This window comes from Prionailurus bengalensis, chromosome C2, assembly GCF_016509475.1.
Source record: "Prionailurus bengalensis isolate Pbe53 chromosome C2, Fcat_Pben_1.1_paternal_pri, whole genome shotgun sequence".
Taxonomy (NCBI): Eukaryota; Metazoa; Chordata; class Mammalia; order Carnivora; family Felidae; genus Prionailurus; species Prionailurus bengalensis.
Genome location: NC_057350.1, coordinates 23,773,020 through 23,795,928, shown reverse-complemented (window position 1 = coordinate 23,795,928; position 22,909 = coordinate 23,773,020).

Here is a 22,909-nt window from a genome sequence, read left to right as displayed (position 1 = left end):
GCCAAGTTCTTCAACTGTCACCTTCTCAAAGTCGCCTTCCTTAACTTTCCAATCTAAAATAGCACCCCACCTCACCATCCTTCACTCTCGTAAAGACCTTGATCTATTTTCTTCACATTGGAAATTTCATTTCAAAGTTTCTTTATTCTAAATATTTTCTATAAGTGTTCTCTGATTAATCTCTTTTATCAAGTAGGTGATAAGCATCATAAGAGTAGAGACTGTGCCTTACCCAATTCACAGTTATATCCTAACACAAAATGGGTAGTATATGGCAGGATCACAATAAATAGATGTTGAATAAAAGATTAATATTTGAATTTAAATTCCTGAACCATATTAAAAAAATCCTTAAAGGGGAAAGAGCTCTACAGGTTGCCACTTGAGAGTCCATGTGGCAGTATCCTTATTATTCTAAATTACCCTTTTTCGGGGCACCTTGGTGGCTCAGTCAGCTAAGGGTCCGACTTTAGCTTAGGTCATGATCTCACGGTTCATGAGTTTGAGCCCCACATCGGGCTCTGTGCTGACAGCTCAGAGCCTGGAGCCCGCTTCAGATTCTGTGTCTGCCTCTCTCCCTGCCCCTCCCCTGCTCACGATCTGTCTCTCTCAAAAATACACATTAATTTTTTTTAATTACCCAGTTTCCATGTGTGTATTCAAAAACAATACAAAAGAGCATATTTTCTGAAATGCAACATTTGCTTTTTGTTTGATTTTTTCAAAACAGTGAAAATACTATTTTGTTTTCAAATTGTAATTATATTTTAGGATATATTTTAACTATTGATTGGCATAGTGTAGGTTTTACTATTCATACTGCCTTCTATGTTTGACATCCCCTTTCTATTATTAGAGAACAAAAAAATTACATCACAGAGATTAGAAATCTTGCATTGTTTCCATTTAAATGTTAAAAGTTTTTTTTAATCGATACCAGTGAAATTGTTATATTTAGTAATTTCTTCTTAACAAGAACATGATATCGTGTAGTTCTAAAAGATCCTGAGCTCTACTGTTGATCTCTTACTCTTTAAATCAGCTATTGATGGTATGTTGGATATGCATTTAATACATATAATAGGTATTTTTTTAAATATCTAGCTATAATAACTCTGGAATGGGAAACTCACAGAAATTATGTGACTTTATGTCTTTAAATGCATGAAACTATTAGACATATTTCAAATATTACCATGTCCTTTTTAAAGCTGTCATGTGATGTCATAGAGGAAAATGATAAAATATTTTTCTTTTATCTTCTATCCATAATTCAGTGATCTAGGCTAAGTATGTATTATACATACAGACATACATGGAAGATGTGTCTATAGGATGCATAATTTGTGAACAAAATTGAAGCAGAAATTGCAAATGGGATGCTTAATATCATAAAAAGTGATGCAAAATAAGCAAAACTTTTAGAAAAATAAAAATTCTTTCAGTATTATCTATCACCAAATATTGAATCTTTACTAAGTTATTTATCTTTTTAAGTTTATTTATTTATTTTGAGACAGAGCGTGAGTGGGGGAGGGGCAGAGAGAGAAGTAGAGAGAGAATCCCAAGCAGGCTCTGCACTGTCAGCACAGAACCTGTTCTATTTCACCAACCATGGGATCACAACCTGAGATGAAATCAAGAGCCAGACACTTAGCTGGCTAAGCTAGCCAGATACCCCTACTAAGTTACTAAAACAAAACAAACAAAACAGGCTTTGATTCCCTTTTAGCCATTCTACAGTTCTAACAGATCATATATTTTTAAAGTTTATGTTATGTGCTTTGTTCCTGGCAATCAGATGGCTCCTTCCAAAAAGATATATTGATCTTATAAGCAATTGCATTGCTTTAGGAAGGATGTTTGAAAAAGCATCAAGGAGGAAACAAACTTCCACAGAGAGAATTGCTAAAATCTGTCAGGTAATGTTTGGGTTAATGCATTGAATTCCCTAATATCCCATAGATGTGTATTAAACAGAAATGAAGCATATCAAGTAAAAGGAGAAATATATATTAAGAGAATGATAAGTAATAACCTCTGGCTGCATTTTCACAGACCCTAATATTTACAAAGGAAACTTTATGAGGAGACATTACTAAGAATTAAAGTAGCGTATCATGAGGTAAGAAGAACAAGAACAGATGTTTCATTGCATTTCATTCGTCTTAATTTTGCTTTTGACAGATTCCCATTAAATGCTAAATGATTAGCTAAATGTTTAGATAGTTGGAAAAAGCTATCCTTTAAAACAATTCTTCTCAAGATTGCTGATAATTTTAAATGAAGAAGATAATAGAGAAATGTAATAATACAGTCATTGAATGGGTTTTCCTGTAAGTTCATAGAGTGTATGAGGGCGGGGACACGTATTGAAGAGACAGAAAAGATGTTGGCTGACTCTCCATCTCCATCAGCTCTTCTGTAAACCAGGAAACTTGATTGTAAAGAAATAACAACGACAACAACAAAAACTCTTTTGAGCCGTCTTAAATAAAGACAAGTTTTTCTGAAGATACGAACCTTGGAAATCTTCCTACTAGAATTTTACCTGGTTGCTTAGCAAATGAAACGTCAGACGGCTGTTCTCTTTATCTCTTACTCTGGGCCACGTGGTCTTTTTCCTTTCTGTTCTCTTCTAGTCTCATCTCTACATACCGCTTTCCTCTGCAAAAGTTTTACTTTCTACATTGGAGAATGTGGTTTGCATGCGGCTTAGGGAGGAGATTTCATTACCTTTAAAGGCCTCTACTGCCTCACTGTGCTTCCTAACTCCAAATCTCCATGCTGTTTGGTCAGATGCTGTGTGTTCCCTCATTCAGAATGCCATCTGCATTCCTTCTTCAATTTCCTTCCTCTACTATAGAGATTGAAAAGCCAAGACCATAATTTCTCACTTTCTTTTATTTGTTTTAATGTTTATTTATTTTTTGAGAGAGAGAGAGAGAAAATGCACATGCATGTGCCCACAAGCGGAGGAGGGGCAGAGAGGGGGACAGAGGATCCAAGATGGGGCCATGCTAACAGCAGAGAGCCCCAGGCAGGGCTCAACCTCACAAACTGAGATCATGACTTGCGCCAAAGTCAGACACTTAACTGACTGAGCCACTGAGGCACACCACTCTCGCTTTCTTTTATTGTAAGGGCTGCCGTGCAACACAAGGAAGCACAAAGTGAAACCGAACTGGAATTGATTGAGAACAACTTTGCGTTTGGAAAAAAGACATTCTTACTTACTATCTCTCCCTCTTCTTACCTGAAATGCAAACATAATGCTAGGGAGGGATAGAACCTTCAGACATTGCTAAGGGACACTTCCTCCCAGTTTGAGTCAATAATTTATCTGTGACTCAGTCATTCGTAGCTAGAGAATTGTGTTCTTACACTACATAGGACTTCTTTATTCAGACTCTGGGCAGAGTAGAAATAGATGTGAGTAGAAAAGAAATGATGGCTATCACTAATAAACTCAACGTTCATGATCATCTTTCTTTGGTCTGCAGGCATCATTGATTATGTACCAGTTTGCAAATGACAATAATGATATTCTGCCAACCATGTGAGATTGCAAATATTATATTACTGGGAACATAGTGTTTTTAAAGAAAATGTCTGATAAAATACTAATTAGGAAAGAGGTTGGTAGTGCAAAAATTAAATACTTTGCTTTTCTGTATATCAGTTGTAAGTCTTGAGGACCTGCAGAGCATTAACCCCGCAGGTGCAAAAAGAAAGTCACCACAATGATTAATACATTGGAAATTTTCTTGGAACTCAAATATAATTTTTGGATCCTAAGAAAACATAATCCATTGATATATTTAACATTTACTGAAAACTGATAATAACCCATTCTCTGTGCTGAAGAAAACATGATCCATTCGTATATTTGACATTTACTGACAACTGGTAATAACCCATTCTCTGTGCTTCTTGACTTGGTCTGTGCCCTGAAGAAGTTGTTTATTAATAGAAATGAAAATATATCAATAATAATAATACTATAAACATTATACTAATAATATGGTTCATCACAGTAAAGTAATTAATTTTACGTGCATGTCAAAAAACATCCACAGAAACACATTTGAATTGACTTCCTAAGGTATGAAGAATCATGGGATAGGATAGCGGTGGGGTCGGGGAGATGACCAGCAAAGGCATTCTAGATGAAAACAATAACAAAAATAAGGCTTAGTGACTTGATATTACTCTAAGTGGTAAGGACCTGGCATTCAGTTTTTTCCCTCTGTGTTAGACTGAAAGTTCAGGAGTGACAGAAGACCAGCTGGAAAATTAGGCTAGTGCCAGGCTGCAAAATGAAGATCTCGCTAAAGAAGATTAACTCTTTTTTTCGTTGGCAGTGGGGAACATTAGAAACTTTAAAAATTGCAAGCGACATAAATAGATCAAAGCTTTTAGAAAAGCACTGTGTTAGTCATTTGCTCTCAGTTTCATTCACTGCCTCGCCGCTGCTTTTCTTGGCCTAACAGTGGGGACTGCACGCTTTTCCCAGACTCCCTTGTCTATTCACTTCTGACTAGGTTCATTCACTCAATGCATTAGATTTAGGGATGGAAGGAAATTTGACGAGTAGGTGTCTGTTACACATTCCTTCCTCAGGCAACATCTCTGGCAGCATCTTCTGCACTGGCAGCTCTCACCACACCAACTATGTTTCTATGGTCCCAGATCCTGTCACGTACATCTGCTCTGGCCCCTCCATTCACTACAAGTTCTAACTCCTGAAACTGGTACCACTACCTCCTTACCAATGTTTCTTCAACCCTAAGAGTGGTAGTAGCCTCTAGTAGTTGTTAAATTGGAGATTTCTTCATTCTTCTCTAATTACCCTTTTCCTGTTGTAAAATTCTGGAATTTTCCATATTAAATTCCCTCCATTGAAACACCTGGCCTGAATTTGTTTACCTGACTGTACCCTGATAAATTAAAAATAAAATTAAGATAGCTCTGAAAGAAAGTAGACTTAAATTCCTTGCCATCACTTTTAAATGCCTTTGAACAGGTAATATAATAAGCAATAACTTGCTTGAAATTATTGTCATGAGAATGTGAAAAGTTGGACATTTAATCATGGTGCCTGGGTGGCTCAGTTGGTTAAGCATCCAATTTCGGCTCAGGTCATGATCTCACAGTTCATGAGTTTGAGCCCCACATTGGGCTCTGAGCTGACATACCAGAGCTTGAAGCCTGCTTCAGATTCTGTGTCTCCCTCTCTTTCTCTGCCCCTCCCCCACTCGTGCTCTGTCTCTGTCTCTCAAAAATAAATAAATATCTAAGAATTATATATATATATATATATATATATATATATATATATTTCTCTTTTTGCCAATCTCTCCACTAGAGCCTTTGCACATCCTAACTTATATTTTAATATCAACTGATACTACTTAGGAAATGTCAACACAAGCAACCAAAATAAGACTATCTTATTTCCTTGTTTTCTTCTTTGTATGTATTTCTTTTTCATATCAATCTGCTTTTTACAGAGATCCAAAAAAAAGCTTGAGAAAGTTGTTTATAATTTAAAACCTTAAAGTCATTAAAAATTTAATGGATCAGTGCTTAAAACAGACAAGTTACTTCAAGCTCACCTGGCTTTGTTTCCAAGACAAAAATATTTGTCCCAGTTGCAATGCAGGTGTATATAAACACATCAGTGGTGACAACATATTTTGTGCTTATCTTTTAAGTCAGTGTTGTCACCACTGTATTTATAAAGTGAATTTAGGAGCTTTCCCACAGAGAAGGCAGGTGAGGTTGACAGACAACAGGAAGAGAGCAATTTGTGCAAAGTCAGATAATATAATTAGTTAAAAATAGAATTTGTACTAATCATTTTGTTTCTATTAACTTTTATACAATTGATTAAGTTTAAGCTCATTCATAAACATTACTGGTATATAAGAGCATTTATATTAATCCTTAGCTTTTAAAAAAATTTAGTATTATTTGCTTAAAATTACCTGTAAGTTCCTTAGGAAATGATATTGCTCCCCTGTCCAATAATAACACACCTCCCTTCATATTATGTAAATAAAGACGCATTTGAGATCAATGTGCCTTTTGGATAGCTAGAAGGATCAATAGATAGAAATCTATCTTCATTAAACTTTATGCAATTATTTAATGTGAAATATAATTTTAAAGTATCTTGGCAATTCATTTCCTAAAATATATTTATCTGAGAGCACACAATAGAATATTATAAATTTTAATCACATGTCCTTTGTATTTCTGAGTTTATCAGTTAAAGATCCTCTTTGAAAAAAATGGTTCCAGGCATTTCCAAATGTTTCCTTGACGCATACACACCAAAACTGCTGGTACTTGGTTGGAAAGTTCCTCAAGCGTAGAACTTCTCATTTGGACTTTGACATTTGTATAAGATGATGATAATATTGACCAACCCTCAAGAGTGTTTTTGTTTTGCTTATTCAATATTAATAATGGAATATTGGTGATATGTTTATATATAATACTCATATCCCAAGTTTCATGGCTCGGCAAAATATATGGACAGAGAAAGAGGTAAAGTTTTGGTCCTAGAACTTGACTGTAAAAGTTAGACAGATGTTCTTGCCTTCAGGTTTAAGTAATCCTGGTAAATTGTACACCAATAAAAAGAGAAAAACTTAACTGACATATCATAAATCCTCAAAATGTGCTTTAAAAACATTAAATTGCTATATGCACACAATATATAACTGTATCTATATCTATTCATTTTTATGTGTGTATTGTATGTTTACAATTTACAGGCTGTTCAGTTTTCCTTTCCCAATCACTTTACCCTCTTTATATTTTTCAAAATACAGACAGGAGTCCTTCCATGCAGTTATAAAGATATGGTGAACTTTTTATGCCATCTGTAGCGGTCATTCATATTTAGAATATTTTCTGGAACTAAGAAATATTAATATTAATTCAATGACTAATATTTCAAGATCAATATTAATAGACTATTTCAATGATGGAATAGAGCTGGCTTGGATCTCCTTTCCTCAAATTATTTAAAAATAATAACCATGTTTTTAATCACAAAATATTTCAAACCAGTAGATATTTCTGTTTAAGTATAAGAGTGTTCCTAATGGTCATTAAAGGAATCTGAGTAGACCTGTACAGGTATGTACAAAAACCAGCAGCTATTTTTACACTGTGATTGATGAGGCACCGTAAATTATAATTCTCCAAAGGCAGTAGACCAGGGTTATTTTGTTCACTGGTACATGCCTGCAATTAACAGTGCCTAATAAAATATAGGTACTTAATCAAAACTTTTTGAATTGATGTGTAACATACTTCCTCCAATATCTGTCCTGTAGTCGAATTTATGACTGACATGAGTCAACACAGGTGGAGTCAGGGAGCCATAACTCCACTCTATTTGTGCTGACTTATAATGGGCCGTCAGTGACTGTCTTGAATGATCAAGAAATGGACATATAGACATGACAAGTATTATTTACCCCAATTCACAGGTAAGGGAAAAAAATTCCTCAAAACTACTTCATGATTTATTTGAAGGCAAGCAAGTATTAAGGAAAGAATTTTTTTTTATTCTGAGTCTAGTGTTTCTAAATAACAGAAAACCAGTGTTCTCAAACCTTTTCAAATCAGAACATTAGAAGGGCAAGACTCACATAGTCATAATTCCCTTGAACTTGAGCTTGAAGACTAAGATGGAAGTTTTCACTTTAAAAATGTCAGTTTCTTCTGTAAAAGAAAGAAACTTGATATATGCTGGTGCTCTACTTTCACTAATGTGTCTACTCTCCAGGACTAAACAGCATATCCCCATTATTAGCAATTTCATGTTCATGAATTTACCTACTTGCTAAAATGCTTTGTAATCCTAACTCAACACTTGGAGTGTTTCATGGCCATTTGTGGACATGCACATGCACAGAATAGTGAAAAATCTATGTGACCTAATGCTCACATTCCCAGGTGAGGTTAAACCTGGTCGTTCAACTTTTCATACGGTAAACATGTCCTTTCTGTGTTACAATTACTGCTAAATTTCTTGCATTTTTCTGTCTTTTGTTGTTTTTGTTGATGGTGATTCCAGCTGTTTAAGATGGCTCCTAAGTGTAGTGTTGGGTACTGTGTAGTTTTCCTAAATGCAATAAAGTATGATGCACCTTACAGGGAAAATAAGTACATTAAGTAAGCTTCACTGAGTCATGAGTTAATGTGTTGGCTGTGAGTGCAGCATTAATGAATCAACAATATGTATTAAATAAAGTATCTTTAAAAATAAATGCACATGGGGCACCTGGGTGGCTCTGTCGGTTGAGCGACCAACTTTGGCTTACGCCATGATCTCGTGAGTTCTAGCCCCACGTTAGGCTTGCTGCTGTCAGCCTGTTAGTGCAGACTCCACTCCTGATCCCCGTCCCCCTCTATCTGCATCTCCCCTGCTTGCACTCTCCCAAAAATTAATAAATTAAAAATTTGTTTATTATATTTTTGAAAGAGAGAGTGTGAGCGGGGGAGGGCCAGAGAGAGAGGGAGACGCAGAATCTGAGGGAGTCTCCAGGCTCTGAGCTGTCAGCACAGAGCCCAATGAGGGGCTTGAACTCAGGAAATGTGAGATCATGACCTGAGCCAAAGTGGGAAGCTTAATCGACTGAGCCACCAAGGCGCCCCAAAAATAAATATTTAAAAAAAAAATAAAATAAATGCACATAAAACAAGATTAGGTATTGATGTATTGATAAAATGTTTTGACCAAAGTCTTCCAAAACCCAACCCTGTATTTTCCCTAGGAATAAGGATTTGGTACTCACTAATTCAGTGTTCATGGTGACTTTATAGAATACAACTACTATAGATAACAGGAATTGGCTGTATATCTCATTTCTTCATCCTGTGATTCAAATAACTTTGAACTCTTACCTCATCTGCACACACTCAAGTGAAAACATAAATACATGCATATACACTTACTCTAAGAACACAAATTTATTCAGTATTTTTACTATAGCAATAATTACTTATGACCCAGCAATAGCACTGCTAGGAATTTACCCAAGGGATACAGGAGTGCTGATACATAGGGGCACTTGTACCCCAATGTTTATAGCAGCACTCTCAACAATAGCCAAAGTATGGAAAGAGCCTAAATGTCCATCAACTATGAGTGGATAAAGAAATTGTGGTTTATATACACAATGGAATACTACTTGGCAATGAGAAAGAATGAAATATGGCCTTTTGTAGCAATGTGGATGGAACTGGAGAGTGTTATGCTAAGTGAAATAAGTCATACAGAGAAACACAGATACCATATGTTTTCACTCTTATGTGGATCCTGAGAAACTTAACAGAAGACCATGGGGGAGGGGAAGGGAAAAAAAAAAGTTAGAGAGGGAGAAAGCCAAACTATAGGAGACTCTTAAAAACTGAGAATAAACTGAGGGTTGATAAGGGGGTGGAAGGGAGGGGGGGTGGGTGATGGGCATCGAGGAGGGCACCTGTTGGGATGAGCACTGGGTGTTGTATGGAAACCAATTTAAAATAAATTTCATATTTTAAAAAAGGAAGATTTGGGGCACCTGGGTGACTCAGTTAAGCCTCCGACTTCAGCTCAGGGCATGATCTCATAGTTCGTGGGTTCTAGCCCCATGTCAGGCTCTGTGCTGACAGCTCGGAGCCTGGAGCCTGCTTTGGATTCTGTGTCTCCCTCTCTCTCTGCCCCTCCCCTGCTCACGTTGTCTCTCTCTCTGTCTCTCAAAAATAAATAAATGTATTAAAAAATAAGGAAGATTAATAGTTACTTCTAGGTTAGCATAACTCATTGCCTTTGCTAAGGCTGTTACCTATGTCATAGCTGCACTACAGTATTTTATATACCACACCTTCTTGATTTCAAATTAAAGTTGGGAGAAAATTGGAGAATGGTGAGTTATTCCATTCTTACTAAGAGAACTATTGAGACTTGCAATAAACCAAGCTATAGGAGATCTTAGAGCAAGCCAATAGCAAGAGGCAAAAAAGGAACCTCCCAGTCATGAAAGCAATTGTATGTAGTCATCCAGTGATAAGGACTATGCTTTCTTTCGCTGTAGTTCATAAAGCAAAATAACCCTTCAAATTCAGATTCTATCATTATTTAAATGAATTACTTTGTAGATCTACTTTGTATTGTGTAATAAGTCAACTACCTCATTTCTTATTCACACCACCATGTTCTTTAAAGTGATAAAACAACAAATTTAATAACACAGATTTTTGATCGAGATTCCATTTTTCATATGTATGTGATTATTTTGATTTTTTACTTGATATTAATTAATATAGAGAATAACATACATAGCCTTTGGCCACAGTAGATTTAATTCATGTATACACATTAACATTCTCAAATTCCACATTCTGTTGCTAACTACTACTTAGCATTCAACATTCAGTATCTTTGGATTTAAGCTCATAAGGCTTTTTGAATCTCTCCTGAAACTCATTGTTTTGATGTATTGATGTCAGCCCATTACCTAATTCATCAAAATGACACTACATTTTAATAGAGTACCAAAGTATTAGTGCCTTATTTTATGTAGAGGTAAAAACTCCAGATAATATTCCAGTTAGGAAAAAAAAAATTACAACTTAAAGCTTCCTGTGCAAAGTTTCTGTATGTGTCAATCTATCATTTTCTCAAAGCACTCTGTATTAAATGCAATTCAAAAAGGGCAGACAAAAACATTGTTCAGAGCTATGTTATTTCATTACACTCAAATGTTGCCAACAAAGGTATACAAATATTTGATGAACAATTTACCCATTGTTCTGCTCACTTTCGAAATGTATTAAGTCTTAATATGAGATTACCAAATATATCTAACTCTTATATCTGTACAAAAAAAAAAAACTTCAGAAAAGCATCAGTAGTTGGTAAATATTTCCTTCCATTTACTAATAATAGGACTTCTATCTGAATCATATTTGAGGAAATGAAATTGGAAATGCCACTGTGAATATAACTTTCCCTTGAAATTATGGTGATGAATCCACCAAGTGCTCTCTACCTGCACTATGATCATCTGTCTGTAGCCATCTTCAAAACCTGTCTGGAAAATTGCAGAATCCTCTTCTTGTCTAAGGATCCACTGTTGTTTCTCGTCAACCAGATGACAGAGAGGAGAATGATCCATATAACATAAAACAAAGCCACTAACATCCTTACTTAACATTCTAGTGGTTTCTCATAGTCTTTAGATGAAAATCCAGGGACTGTTTTACTGGAAGATGCTGCTTGTTGTCTCTTAGTACAGCTCAAACCTCAGTTTGTAGCACCTCTTCATTCCATTTTTATCTTATTAGGATCTAAGTTGACCTTGCTGTCAATTTAGCAGTCAAACACACCCAAGGTGCTTGGCCACCTTCTTCTTTGGCACAGTGTTCTCTCCGCATGACTCATACTTGATCACAATCTATTCACATATGAGTTGCTGCAAACGCAGAGAGAGAGGGAGACACAGAAACAGAAGCAGGCTCCAGGCTCTGAGCTATCAGCATAGAGCCCGACACGGGACTGGAACTCACGGACTGCGAGATCATGACCAGAGCCGAAGTTGGCCACTTAACCGACTGAGCCACCCAGGCACCCCCTTTGATGCTTAGCTTTCTAAGAAACAAGTCATGTCCAGTTATTTGCTTAATTCTTTTTCACCTTTCTTCTGTTAAAATGTAGGCTCTATGAAGTCAAGAATTTTGTATTATTTTCAAGAAGACTGCCTATAAAAAATGCACATTTTTAAACAAATGCATATACTCACTGTTTTAGAGAATATAAAACTAGCTGCTTTAAAAATACAATCCCTCAAATGTCATTGTCTTAAAAGTTTATTCCCTCTGTAGCTGACTTATTCTACTTAGTATAGTGTCCTCAAGATTCTTTTATATTGTTGCATATGGCAGGATTTTCTTCTTTTTTTTAAGGCTGAACAATACTACATTGTATTGATATACCAGATGTTCTTTATTCATATTGTGCTGTGCATTAAAGTTATTAAGAGGGTATATCTCATGTTCAGTAATTTTACCACTATTACATATATATTAATATAATATATGTATTATATATACATAAAGTTATATATAATATATATACATATATATATTATACATATTATATATATATGTATATAAAGTTTATTCCTCACTTACCTAGTCATCCAGTGCTTAGATTGGTAAGTGGATTTCTTTCTACCTTTTATTTCTTCTGTTGATAGTACCCATTGACCTTTCGTCTTATAACTTAGCCAGTGAGTGACTATGCTGTCCAATGAAAGCATGAATTCCAGTAGACAACATATTTTTTCTAGCATAGCCTCTCACACCTTATTTAGCTTTTTCATTTAACTCCGACTTAATGAGGAATTTATTGTTATAGTATTTACTTATTTATTTTGAGAGAGGAAGGGAGAGAGAGGGAGGAGTAGAGAGAGAGGAAGAGGGAGAATCCCAACCAGGCTCCATGCTGTTAGGGCAGAGCCTGTCACGGGGCTCGATCCCACAAACTGTGAGATCATGACCTGAGGCAAAATCAAGAGTCAGCCACTTGAGCCACCAGGCGCCCCTAGACATAATGAGGAATTTGTTTTTAGAGCAATAATATTTCAAAAATTTTTTGTCTAGCAAGACTGCAGCTTTTGCCTCAGACCCGGGTGCAATAACATGATAAGATTTAATGTTTATTTGATCACAGAGATTAAAGGATATTTAATTCACTGTAATGAGTTGCCATGTGTCCTGTCTCTCCTTCCAGCGCTTTCATCCAACAAATGAAACAACATTTTAGAGATTCAGTATGTTCCAAAACTAACAGAGGTGAATAATCAGAGGAAAATTACATGAATACAGTTTCATGAAACATAAAGATAAGTATGCTTGTGTTTTTTCAGTTTCTGTTTACAGAGGGGTTTTGTAATTTCTGTATATATGTGTGAAATACAGGTATAAAGCCAAGGATTGTTCTAATGGCTGAAATGGTATACAGAACATGGTAGGTGCTTAGTACTTTTGAGGTACTGTGCAAATAGCATGAACTACCCTTAAATAACCATTCTTAACTTTCTATTAGACAAGGTCTGTAAAATAGGCAATAGTAATTCTCACTGAGAATTGATCCACATCCAGAGTAAAAACAGAAATTAAAAGAAAATCAAACAGTTCTCAAAGAAGAGGGTAGCCCTCTATATATCTCTCCTGTGAAGGCAGATATATCAGACATTTTAAGCATGCAAGTAACTCCATTTATTGTTTCTGTGCTAATTGAACATGTGATTTTAATTCAGTTTTCTGTACATCCCATTATAAGTAAAACAGTCATTGGTCACTAATAATCTCCTGTCCTCATAGCTTTTAAAGTTCTTATTATACAAAAATATGTATTTCTGATTTACTAAATGCACATTGTTATTTTATGATTATTTTGTTTTCTTTATTTATTTTTGCTGTGTGTGTGTGTGTGTGTGTGTGTGTGTGTGTGTGTGTGTAGGGAAGCACTCCAGAGATGCTCATCTCAGGAACAGTGAAAAGATTCAGGTTCTGAATCTACAAAAGAGAAGGTTAGATCCTAGTGGCTTTCCCTTCTCTTTTTTTCTTTTACCAGCCAGCACCTGTCTTCTCCAGGAAACACAAGGCCTTGCTCTTTGGGATCTGTAAAAACCTAGATTAAGGAAACACTAACACTCTTGTATTTACAGGAAGGGGAAGAGACTGTGGTTTCATACCAGGATTTTAAGAGAGGTCTGATCACGTGGTTTCTTTTGTATGATGCATAAAGCAAGATGATTTCTAAGAGAGGGTATGGATTTCAAGATTTATGGAGAATAGAGTCATTTTGAATAATCTCTATGAAAAATGTGAAGAATAATTTCCAGGAAGTAGAGCAAAACAAGGAAAAACTAGAAAGAATTTGGCAGCAGATTTTAGGAACCATTGAATTTGGTAACCATGGGAGTGCATTGTCTCATTCATTTGTTCATTCATTCAGTTTTTTTTTTTTTCTGTAACATACTATTCTCTTGAGAAAAGTCCAGAGATGGCTGCTGGTTAGACACGGTCAGAGTGAGGTTGCTTTGCAGAAGAGCAATCTAATAGCACTGAAGTATGGGGTTGAGAACACCAGCAGAATGATAGCTGAAGAGATACACAAGACTGTAAGGTATATAATACTTTCACCTTCACCTTTGTATCACCATCATGTTCCACATTGCATGATTTATTTTAAGTACCTAAATAATGAAGATTTATCTATAGAAATTTTGATCCAATATTTTTTTATGTTTAGAATTAGTGTAGAAATTCTTACATAAATGTACACATATATAACTACAGAGTTATAAAGGCGTTATTTGTTTAATAGTAAAGTGTCAAAAAATAATTAAGTATACATTATATACAAGATTAGGTAGCCATTAGAATGAATATGAATCTACAAGTTACAGAAAATTGTTCTATTATCCCACTTTAGAAAAAATAATATTTTTTATTATTTATCTATTTTCTAAGTTTATTTATTTTTGAGAGAGAGCTCACATGCACACACACATGCAAGTGGGGGAGGGGCAGAGAGAGGGGGACAGAGGATCTGAAGCGGGCTCTGTGGTGACAGCAGAGAGCCCAAGGTGGGGCTCGAACTTAATGAACCATGAGATCATGACCTGAGCCAAAGTTAAATGCCTACCGGACTCAGCCACCCAGGTACTCCTAGAAAACATAGTATTTTTATGGTATGATTGCAAGCTAACAAGGAAGAAACAGCCAATTTTAATAACAATTTTTTCAGGGTGTATTATAGGGAATTTCCAGGTTTTCTTTTACATATTTCTCCATTGTTTAAATTTGTTTACTAAAATACACAAATTATTTTTAAAAACAACAGCAAGGAATTTAAAGGAATTTGGGACTTTGCATAAGTTAGTCTAATTAATCAACTTTTTAGACACTGGGCATGTTAGATAGATGTACCTAAATTGAAGGTGGCCAGAGGGAAAGTCATAGCTTTCTGTTGTGCCCATTAAATTTTTGACTTTTCCACAGAGAATTACATATTAATCTATGCTTTGTACAACATGGAACTAGATGTTTGAACAATAACTGGTACCTGACCCTCATGCTTAAAAGAGGAGAATATGAAATAGATGCTCAACCCCTCAGGAACACTTTAACTGGGATCATAACTGGCTGGTTCAACCAGATATCCCTTTTTAACAATCTGACAGGGAACACTGGAAAGTTAGTAGAGAACAGAGAGGTCAAAATTGGGGAAGCATAGAAACCTGAATAAGCAGAAGCCAAGAAGTGTTTTTCGTCATGAAGAAAATGGTACCATGAAGTAGAGAGAACACTCCCGTGGCATTACAGTAAAGTAGTAAGGAAGAGGCAAGAACAAGACACTGTGGCCACATGTGTGACTGTGGGAATACTTGTCTAGAACCACTGTTGCCGTGCAGGGCTAGATCTGTAACGCGTCCTAGCCGTGATTATTCTATTGCAGTTTTCTGTGAGCTCTAGTTTTGCAGCAACTGATAAAATTTCCTGTCCTACTTACTTCATTTCAGTATCTCCATTAATGAAAGTAACCTGAGTGGGTCCTTTTGCACAGAAATTACAAAAAGTATGCCTGATATCCGTGCAAACCTGACTGCTTAACAGACTGACCCTTTTTAAAAACTGGTCTCTTTTGCTTCCCTTCCAATTTTACCATTTCATTCTTCTCTTCTTATTACGCGTTTCATAGTTCTTTAATTTTAACTTTGTCATGTATTTTGAGTATCGTTTTCTCAGATTTTCAGTGTTCGGTGACATGCTTCCCTAATCTGCTGTCTCATCAGATAGGCTTGGCACACACTTTGATGAAAACATTGTAAAGTAAATGCAATTTTTATACATCATACTTAGTTTCATTGAGAACACATCTAGAGTTCTGTGTTCTTTAGAGTTCTTTTCTAGAGTTTTTAAAGAGTATTTAGCCTTTTCTGATAAACACATTTAATCATTAAAATTTTATGTTATGTTTCATTTCTGTATACTCTGCCAACATCGTTCATATTCACATATTGATTGCTTGGTGCAAAAGCAAAAATCAGAGAAAACAGATACTTAAGTTTGAGTGATATAACTTAAGAAAAGTGTTGTTTTTCTTTTATGTTGACACAGTATCAAATTTTCTAGGACTCCTGATCATGTATATAGCTTTTCCAATTATATGTAATGCCTGCAGCCTGTTTCATGTAAAGAATTGGACACCAGAGAAAGACTATATTTCATTTATAGGAATGTAGTAGGCATTTACTAAAGGTTTTCCATATAAGAAAAAGGAAGTGATTCTCAAGTGTTCACTAATACGTAGGGATAATGCACTAAATATATTTAAGTCTCTCACTTCAAAACTGGGCAACTTGAGCTCTGAAAATGTACAACTTAAAATCAGTGGCTGCCTTGAAAATTGTAGGGCCTTTTTTTAAATTTTAATTTCAATTCCAGCGTAGTTAGAAATTGTGGTCCTTTTAATCCTCACATAGGCAATCCACCTCAATGATTTACTGGCCCAGGTTTCACAACAAGATTTCTTACTATTTCAGTATCAGGCAATTGGTCTTCATGTGACATGGATTTTACTTTTCAATCCTCTTGTAGTAAATTTGTGCAAATAAGACTTGGAATAATGATAGTCGTACTCTTAGTCTTCCCATTGTGTTGCGCTATCCCACAATGCAATTGCGGATAAACTATAATCGTGGGATGTGCTTAATAATCTTTAACTATGCCAGGGAGCAACCTCGGGCTTTTCAAAAGGGCAGGAGTAGCAAACGGCAGCCATCATAAACACATGTAGTCACTGGAGTTGTCCTGAGGGCAAGAATCATTGCCATCATTAGTAACACTTTAATTTGTTCAGCGACGAGAAATCAATCTGTAAAAGGAGGATATAGATTGCTGTTTTCCAAAAGGCTGCTAGTGATAAGTGTAATGATATTGCAAGCTTGACAATGCAAAGATTGGTTTACATAGTTACACAAAACAACTAAGATGGAAGAATTGGTGATATGGAATTGGTGATTTTCATTCAATACCATCTGTAAGAAGTAGTTGAAAACAATAAACCTATTTTTTTTTTTTTTACTTCTCACTCTCCAAAAAACAAACAGACAAAAAACTGGTGGGAAGTTTTGGGAGAAAGAGCACATCTGTCCTTTTCATTCTTAAAAAAAAAAAAATCACTGCCAACCTTAAAATAATATTTGACTATCAAAAGGAAAACATTACTAAAATTTAATGAAATAAGAGAAAATATTACATATTATCCCTTATCTCATTTTAAAGAACTTTACATGAAATTGATTGTTTTAGTAATGTACAAAAGATAAAATCTAAATTCTTAAACTTTGTAATTTATGTATCCTCTGTGACATATTTTGACTGGTTCTACTATCAGCATGTTTAACTGATAATGAAAATTGTATAATTATACATAGATGTCCTTAAATTCGGTAAGCAGGTTTTCTAAAAAGTCAGAAAATTGCATTTTAATTTGCAGTTTCTTCTTGATCTACTACTAATGAAAGTTTCACTGAATTATCTGCTTAAAGGTCAAAATGCTAATTAGAAGTTTCTCATCAGTGATAATTCAGATATATGGAAAAATGATGGCATTAGCTTTTTAAAAATCTTCTTGAGCACTCCATTATCTTATCAGAGTTCTGATAACAATGAAGATAGTGTATAACATTTAATAGTTCCCCTTTCAATGAAATACATGCATTCTTGTTTAAAGGAACACATTATATGGATTTCATCACAATTTCCTCCTTTCCAAATGTGACTCTTTAATATACACTTTAATAGGCTAAATTTTACAGACCACATTTTAAACTACAAATAGAATATTATAATTTAAAACATCTAAAAATTTTTTTCATCTACAAAAACTGATGATTTTAGAATATGTATTGCATTTAAAAATTCTTGGTCTTGGGGCGCCTGGGTGGCGCAGTCGGTTAAGCGACTGACTTCAGCCAGGTCACGATCTCACGGTCCGTGAGTTCGAGCCCTGCATCGGGCTCTGGGCTGATGGCTCAGAGCCTGGAGCCTGTTTCCAATTCTGTGTCTCCCTCTCTCTCTGCCCCTCCCCGTTCATGCTCTGTCTCTCTCTGTCCCCAAAATAAATAAACGTTGAAAAAAAAAATTATAAAAAAAAAAATTTTTTTTAAAATATAAAAATTCTTGGTCTTACAATTGGAAGTGTCTAGATCCAGGGAGAAATGATCATTTCATCTCGTCTATTTATTATATGTGCTATATGATTTCAGAATTCATAGCACAGAGCATTTTATTTGTGAGAAAGCTCATAGAACATGAAAATCTATTAATTCAAGTGAACAGCCCTCTGTATGTACAAACATATTTGTACCCTGCAAAATGAAAATACACATTAAAGGATACTGGTCATCTGATTTAATTCACAAACACGTAAGTATATTTACCAATAGTAGAGACTCTGTGTTGTGCGTGTGTGTGTAATCACATTCATGTTTTCTTTAAATGACACTTCACCTGAAAACACATACACAAAGTTATGACCATGGCAGTAGAATGATGGCATATTCCAAAGGAACAATTTAAGAGAGTTTAACTGAGGGCCAATTTCAAAGATTTGGGCAGACGTAAGAAGAATCAGTGAAGGATAGTGTATATCATTGCCAGTTGTAAGCGTGAAGGAGAAAAGTCCAGAGAGTTGTAACTGTGGAAGAAGGCTGTTGAATAGGAGCTGTGTCTTTGGTAACGAAACTCACCCTCCCTCATCTTCTGTCTTTTGAACTCCTATAGGTGCCCTCTTTGACCCAAGCCAATAGGAAGCCAGAGGATAAGGACACCTTTGATGTAGTATAAAGATCAGGGTCCTGGATTGCCAATCAGGGTAGAAAAGGGGGGAAAATGGAATTAAAAGAGGAAATGGAAAACACCTCATTTGTATTTTCAGCATTCAGTATGTTCATGGAGTAGAAGACTCAACATAGTCAAGATGTCAGTTTTCTTCAATACATCTCTAGAGTAAACCCAAACCCATCAAAATCTGTGGCAAAATTGTTTGTAGAAAAACCTACAATCTGAAATCTAACATTGACAAGGAAAGGCAAACTGGAATATCCCAAACAACACTGAAAACGAAAGTGGAAGCATCCACACTATCTAATTTCAGGGCTTACTGTAAAGCCACGTACTTCAAGGTAGTATTAGTGAAATAACGATGGCACAAATAGAGAATAGAGAATAAAGAATAGAGACCCACATATGTAACTCCTTTTTGGTGAGAAGCTGCGAGTCCCTTTGTTGTTAAAAAGTTAACTTGCAGGGATGCCTGGCTGGCTCTGTTGGAAGAGCGTGTAGTTCTTGATCTTGGGGTTATGAGTTTGAGCCCCATGTTGAGTGTAGAGATTACTTAAGTAAATAAGCTTAAAAAATTAATGTGCAATAACAAACAAGTGATAAAAACAAATATTTTGTAAGTTTTTATCTTTATTAAATCTTAAAAGATTTTGTTGAAAATATAGCTTTTAATGCAATGAGAAGAGTTTTAGTTTTTCCAGTCAGTACACAAATGCATGAGCACAAGTTATTGATTATTAGAATGAGATATGATTCCAGTATTAATTCTACCCCTACCTCTTTTTTTCTTAACAAATATAAATAGTAAGAACTTAATGTCTCTATAAGTAGGTAGAAGGAATAGAACAAACTGTCTTCTAGCAATATAACTCACTTCTTCAAAGTTTTGCTTTTGCATTCAAAATTTTATTCATAAGTGGGAACCCAGATTCAGTGGTTCTTCAATTTTGTTGAAATAATGATTTGAAAATAACCCAAATTAAGGGGCACCTGTGTGGTTCAGTTGGTTGAGCATCCAACTTTGGTCTAGGTCATGATCTCTCTGTTCCTGAGTTTGAGCCCTGCGTCGGGCTCTGTGATGACAGCTCAAAGCCTGGAGCCTGTTTCAGATTCTGTGTCTTCCTCTGTCTCTCTGCCCCTCCCCTGCTCACACTCTGTCTCTCTCTCTCTGTCAAAAATAAATAAACATTAAAAAAATTGAAAATAACCTATGTTGGAAAGTGCCTTGTTGTTAGGTGTTTGATTCATTCAGTTCTTCCTTGTAAACATATTATTGACAGGAATTACCACATTGCCCAGGATTTTGCACTATATGACATAACAACAAAAGATAATCTGAGTAAAATATGACATTCTTTTGAAAATCAGGAGAAAAGTCCCTTGTGAAGGATGTGTGAGAAGATCATAGAAAGGGAATACCACTGGACCGTAGATCTTTGCTAATGCAGACCAACTTGAGGAAATGGACACTGGACCATAGAGATGTAGTCTTTTATATGCTTTGAACTTTGTATACTCTTAAGGTATAGATGCCCCAGTTTGAAGACCATCATTCTATATAGTGTAGGAGTAGAAAAACTCTATTCACTCAGTGTGTAGCAATTTGACTTCCCCTGCTCACAAAGTATCCTAGGAGAACCTGTGCATTGGTCATATATCAGCTGAAACTCCTGAATTTTTTTCATGCTTTAGGATACTCAAATTTATAGTTAAAAGCAAATGATGAAATCAAGGTAATTATAAAACTATACCTTGAATAACATATTATAACAAAGTAAGAAAAAAAAAACATCTGTTTTAGTTTTCCAAGAACCATGAATACTAAATGCAATATTTTTTATATTATGATTTTAATTTGAGAATATCGAAGAATAAAGACCAAGAAAAAGTTGTATTTTTCTCTTTTCTTTCTTATTCCCCTCTTTGTACCAAAGTGGAAAAAACAATATGTGTGAGTGAGTGTTTCTGTGTAGATATACACATATGTGTACACACACACACACACACACACACACACACACACCAAAGTCAAGTTCAATTAGGCCCAAGGCAGCTTTAGTGTAGTGAAGAATGGAGAAGAAAAATAAAAAAAACCATACAGATTGAAGAGATATTTCTGCCCGAGAGACTCACACCATTGCCCCTCCTTTCTTTTTTTGTCGTTTACTGCTATATACAAGAAGTTCATAGAAATAATGTTTATTTATTTGAGAGAGAGAGAGAGAGAGAGAAAGAGACATGGAGCATGAGCGGGGGAGGGGCAGAGAGAGAGGGAGACAGAATCCAAAGCAAGCTGCAGGCTCCAGCTCTGAGGTCAGCACAGACCCAGAATGGGGCTCAAATTCACAAACCATGAGATCGTGACCTGAGCTGAAGTCAGATACTTAACCGACTCTGTCACCCAGGTGCTCCATAAAGTACCAGATTTTTTGCTTACAGTTTTGGTTGCTGTTCTTGTTGTTTAATGGCCTCTTCCCCCTTTACTTAAGATTTGTTAATCTGTAAATATCAGTGTGGAGTACGTCCTAATTTTTCTTGATTGTATCTTAGTTCCTTCTTACAATATCCAGGAGGATTCTATTAGCACACCTGACCATGGGTTCAAAGTGAAAGTGATGGATTCAGGAAGTGCCCCCAGGAGAAATTAGTACATGTATGGAAGAAGCAAGATAGTAGACAGTAAGAAGCCAAACTAGGGTAGAAGGTTAGGTGTATTGGTATATTCTGCCTGATTCTGCAGGGAAATCTGGAATATGAAGGGCTGGGTAACCCCACACTAATCAGTCATTGGTTATAGGCTGTGGATGTGTAGTCATAAAACTAGCCAATGTATAATGCTCTACAAAGAAGTGAGAGTTCTCATGCCAAGGGTCGCATAGCTAAAGGTCACAGGTGTCAACTCTGAGCAGCAAAATACACAGGACCTAGGAGATGAGTACAGACAGTTGGTAAGACAGAACTGAAGGGAGTTGGGTGGCTGATGATGTAGGGCCTGATGTGAGTGACTCATTCCTGTAAAACTTTGGATTGTGAGTAACTTGTTCTGTGAGTGTTCTGCAAGATAGGCAAACATTTCTAATAAATTTTAACTTGATAAACAAACGATGTCTTGCAATACAAGTAGTATATGTGACACTGAACATCACATGATCACAAGTGAGCCAATGGTTCTTGAAATTCCTTTTGATATACAAGTACTTTGGATTACAAGCATGTTTCCAGAATGAATTATACTCACAAACTGAGGTTTTACTGTACTCATCGAATGTTCGCACTTCTTATATAAAGGGGAGAAAACCCTTGTTGAAATGGTTGTGAATGAAATATTCTAGCTAAGTGCTCCAGTTAGTTACTGAATTGCCAAGGACTTAAAAAAGTACAACTAAATCGATACCATAAAATATTGGAAAGTGCCACAGAGTTATTATATTTAAATTATTATAGCATTGTTGCTGAAAGGGAAAAGTGCAAGGGTGTAGTTGTATATAGAATGGTGGGAATCAAGTGAACTTAAATATATCAGCATCTTTTTAAAAGAGTCCTTTTACTAGTACATATGATAATATCATATTAAAAATCACTCTTGACATAGTGTGGTTTTTCCAAGTTAAAAAGTAGAATGTAATAACCAAATTTAAAATATCAAGATGACAGTGAACGCGAAAAAAACAGACCTTAAGCAACAATCATATCTCGCAGTCATGGAAATAGTGTAGTGGTTAAAGTGTAGACAGTGGCGCTAGATCTGAGGGTTTTAATCCCTGTGATGCCACTTGTTTGTTAGTTGTGTGACCCTAGACAAGTTAATTAACCTCAATATGCTTCAGTCCGATCATCTTTAATATTGAAATAACCCACACTTCTGACATATAAGTTGTGAATATGAAATCACTTCAACGACGTTTAGTGATCAGAACAGCATCTGCCATGTAGTAGTTTTTAGTTATCATTATTTTTATTATTATTAACGGAAGTTTCTAGG